Source organism: Pseudoliparis swirei, chromosome 16 (genome assembly GCF_029220125.1).
Source record: "Pseudoliparis swirei isolate HS2019 ecotype Mariana Trench chromosome 16, NWPU_hadal_v1, whole genome shotgun sequence".
Classification (NCBI taxonomy): Eukaryota; Metazoa; Chordata; class Actinopteri; order Perciformes; family Liparidae; genus Pseudoliparis; species Pseudoliparis swirei.
Window position 1 is genome coordinate 19272346 of NC_079403.1, and position 4899 is coordinate 19277244.

Sequence of the window (4899 nt, forward strand, 5' to 3'; positions counted from 1 at the left end):
CCTGGCTTCCAGCTGAAACAGTTTTTTCTTCTGTCTGTACCCTAATGGGAATTGCACGGGGCAGCACGGTGGCTCAGTGGTTAGCACTGTCGCCTCACAGCAAGAAGGCCCTGGGTTCGAATCCCGGTCGTCCCGGTCGTTCCAGGTCCTTTCTGTGTGGAGTTTGCATGTTCTCCTCGTGTCTGCGTGGGTTTACTCCGGGTACTCCGGTTTCCCCCACCATCATAAAGACATGCACCGCAGCCTCACCCCGGTTCGTATGGATGTGAATGAATGTTGGTGGTGGTCGGAGGGGCCGTAGGCGCTGATTGGCAGCCACGCTTCCGTCAGTCTGCCCCAGGGCAGCTGTGGCTACTGATGTAGCTTACCACCACCGGGATGACTGTGTGTGTGTATGACTACTGGACTCTGGACTGTAAAGCGACTTCGAGTGTCTTGAGAAGCGCTATATAAAATAAATTATTATTATTATTATTATTATTAATATCTCCACAAACATAATGACTGATGGGCAAAAATACTCACGTTCGAATGTTTGTTTTCCTTTTCACTCATAGCTATCAGCCCAACACACATGATGACTATGGTCAAACACATTCATATGTAGATCATAGTTATTTGTTGTTTCTTTGTTTTTTGAATACATAAGGCGTCAGTGAATTTTCACTGAGGACACAATTACACCGAGTGAAAAATGAAATTGAGTGAAATGTTACTTCATGCGGGTTTCTGCCTCTGTTGTATCAGTTCAACAGTGTGGTAAAACTCACATATCTACCAGCCTGGATTTAAACTCTTGCAACTGAAGTGTTAGTGTGTGCACGTGTTAATTCATGTACATATTTTAACTGTTAGAGGGTGGAGGAGGAGGGAAAGAGATTACAGGCAGCATTTTCCACTCCATCCCACAATATGGTCCACCTCTATAACCCGCCTCTGATTTTCCTGAGCAATTACTTAAGTGGAAAGTCAACGGTTGGGAAACTGTCCTGCTGACACGTTGCAGCAGACTTTTTTTTGTTACCTTTGAATAAGATACCGATTCTCCAGGACAAAAGGTCTTTCAAATTAGGTTACTTTGTCATGAAAAAATAACTATATTACTTTATTGGATGGACTGTTTAAGGCAGGGGTCCCCAAACTTTTTCCTGAGAGGGCCACATAACGTTTCCCTTGTCTGCTGGAGGGGGGGGGGGGGGTGCTAGTGAGAATGTGCTCACCTGTGCGCGTGCATCACGGCTGAGCGATGCGCGCGTCACTCGCTGTGAGCACTGCGCATGCAAACAGCATTTAACGGAGCGGAGCAGCGCGTGCGCTCTTATCGCTCTTTTAATGCAGTATCGATTCAAAAAATATGCGAAATCACATTGTTTTTAACGTACGGGTACTTTGTTAGTATCGCTACACCGTGCAACGTGACAGCAGCAGATGTAGCGGACTAACATTCAAGCTAACCTAACTTCCCAAACGCTGTCGATATCTGAACGCTGATTGGCCGAGACGCGACACGTCCCATCAAAGATGTTTTATTGCGAAGAGCACCACTTCACATTTTCTCCGCGTCTCACTGCAATCTCAACGGCAGCGGGCAGGGTGAAAAAAATAATAAATCGGAACGCGTCTCTGATATTGTTCAGGGGGCCGGTCCAAATGTGGAGGCGGGCCGTAGTTTGGGGACCACTGGTTTAAGGGGTGAATGACTGTCCAACTTAAAACATGAACTCCAACCAACTTTCTGGAATTTAACATTTTTTTATATTATTGTATGTATAATGGCAGATACGCTTATATATATTGTTAAGAGAGACGCGTACGTAAACCGATTCGGTCGCCTCGGGTGGGAGACGAAAAGAAAAGTCACGCCGCTTATTCTCGTGTAGGGGAAACGGGGAGGAAAGGAACGGGAGGGGGGACGACGGGAGAGGAGAGATGAGGAGAGGGGGGGGGGAAAGGTTTGAGGTGCGAGTCGGCTCACACCGGGTACTTTATTGAGGGAAATAATCGTGCTCTAAGGACAGACGGTAGCAAACTGTCGTAAAGCACGTCGGCGGCGCCCAGGCGCAGCGCCACCGCTGCTAACCTGTCGCACTGGAGAGGACGCGGGTCCACGGGTCACGATGCCCGTCCTCTCTTCTGACGACCGCCCGGTCACGGTATCCTCGCCTGCTCGAGGGGAGAGGGAAACTGAGCGAGGGCGAAGACCGAGTTAAGGGGAAGGAGGCGGAGATCAGTAACTCCTCTATATGATTCTGCGATCGTCGGGCCTGATGAGCGACGCGTGCACCTCGACAGTGGTTGCTGTTTGGCTCGCGCGACACCCTAGATGTCAGATCGATCTCCATGAGAGAAACGCTGTTTCTTCAATTATCGGGTCTCACCCCAACACGCCGAGGGTACCAGGCTCAGAGCGGCGGGACACTTAGTAATATTCTATTTTTAGGACAACCTCCGCGACTAGGACTTGGTGTTACGAGTCCCTCTCTTGGTCCCAGGACCAACCACGGCTCGGCCGAGAGACGGAGGTCTACCGGCTGCAGCGATATCTCTCTTTAGTACAAAATGTCAGTTACAAGTGTGTGAGGAATCAGTATGTGCCCTGGGTAACGGAGGTCAGTGGGTGTAGCCGTGCAGATGTCGCTCAGACTCACCTCGGGCGGCGGGGTCCGCCTCGGTCTCCGCCTTTGGTCTCCTCGGTGGGTCGACAGGTGAAGAAATAGGTCTCACAAAAAAGTAGGTCCACAAACCGAATGTAAAGTTTAAGACTGCAAGGCAGCCAAGTATTTTATTCAAAAAAAAGAAGAAAGAAATAAACAAAGTACAACTACAAGTGAGTTCCCGCACGGGAGCCTGACGCAAAAGTCAAAAAAACTAAAAAACTCTCTTTCTCTCGACCCTTTCAGAAAAAAAAAAGAAAAATAGACAATGTACGTCAGGCGTCCGTGAGTTCTTCACGGACGCCTGACGCAAACCACAACCCATGAAAAAAACTCTTTTCTCAACAAAAACTCATTTTCAAAAAGCCTCCCTTGTTTCCTCTGTTCGTCACCTTTATACCCTCGGCTCCTCCCACTTTTACCGGATATCCGTCCCTCTTTGGGGTGCTGATGGGGGGTTCATCCCCCCCCCCCCCCTCTCTTCCTGCGAGGTTCTGGAGAGACTCTCTGTCCCACATCAAAGAGGAGGACCGTTGTCTTAGCTGGTTTAGATGAGCTCGGTCACCTCGGTGACCTGTCTCCGGGTGTCTCCTCTTATCTCTCAGGCACTTAGGGTACCCTCTTTATGATGCTTTCAGACCTGGTGAGACTTCCCGTGGGCAGTGACACAGAACACACTCTAACCGGGGGTCAGTATACAGAACAGATGGGAGACATAGGTTACATTATCATATCAAAGACCATTGATCTACAGGCAGGTTAACACACATGAATTCAGGTTTGTGTTTATTCACTCCGCAATACATCCTCCTGGGCCCATATGGTGCGGATATGGGCTCCGAACACACAATCAACCAGGTCTTCATTTGAATATCACCAGAGGTGCAATGTTTACATCTGGTGTCGGCGTGGGGCCCCTGAGTGAGTTCAGACAGAGGGTCACCGGTTGTAAACGCCAAAGATGACCATTCAGGACCCGTGTTCTGTCACACCTGGCCCTCTGCTTATCGTCCCAGCGATGGCCTCGACGCTTTCATTTGATCTTACAGCCACTCTCCCTGTCGGCCGGCCTGATGGATGCCTTGTTGCTTTCCTGTTGTTGTAGTCTAATGGAACTGGGGTCCCCTTTGATCTGTTTTATTACTCACATTCCGCATTCGCTTTTCCCCGGCCTGGTCTACGGCTCCTCTTGCTAATCCCAGAAAAATTCGCATTTATTTGTCCCACTTCTAACACCCTCTCTTGTGAATTTTGATAAACCAAGCCTCTTTAATATTCCAATTACTTTTATGCAAATGGTACTTAATTTGTTTCCCTTATTATCAGTTATCTGTGTTAACCCGACTACTCCTCACAATATATATATATTTATACATTCATGCTAAATATATTGCTAAAGTCAACAGCCTGGCAATAGTGATATAAACAGTGTTAAGTCCAGAACAAAAGTAAAAACTTTCATGGAATGAGGAAGGGCTAATTCATTGCTTTGTTACAGGGGCATCTAAATATAAATACGCTCAAGTTTAGGACCGATAGCTGCGAGTTAAGGGCCCCAAAAACAGGTCCAAAGGGAGAAATGATGTAACATGTCAGAGTTTAGCTTTTTTCCCAGGTTGTAGCCACTCCCAAATGGGGTAGAATACAATTGAGATGTTTCATATATTACACACATTTGAGGAGTTGTGAACCTTTGAATGAGTGAATTTTGTTTCCACACGGTTTTTAAATCCCTCCCAAGCAGGGATGCTAAGCAGTGGCGGTTCGTCCATAGGGGGCGCTAGGGCGCCGCCCCTCTTAAAATTTGGAGATGAAAAAAAAAGAAGAAGAAGAAAAACATTATATGCCAAATCATTTAAATAGTAAATATACCGTGTTGACGCGCTAAATGTGTGTGGGAGACCGTAAGCCCCTGTCAACAACCACTTAAGTTAATGTGAAAAATATAATATATCGCCATTATCACAGAGAGAAGCCTCCCTTTTCGGGCGCTGGTCTAACGTGTGTGTACGGCATCGATACAACATTTCAGTCGTTTGGCAAAGACCGGCTTCACATTGGCGGATGAAACTGAATCTTGGGCGCATAAATGTGCGCACGATTGGATTATTCGCAGATCAGAGACCAGATGTTCCTCAGCCCATAGAGCAGTGTTGCCAGGTCCGCGGTTTTCCTCATGGAATCGGGCCACTTTTGAAGTGTTGCGCGGTTGAATTTTTTTGTCCTTGGTTCTGTAGACCTATTT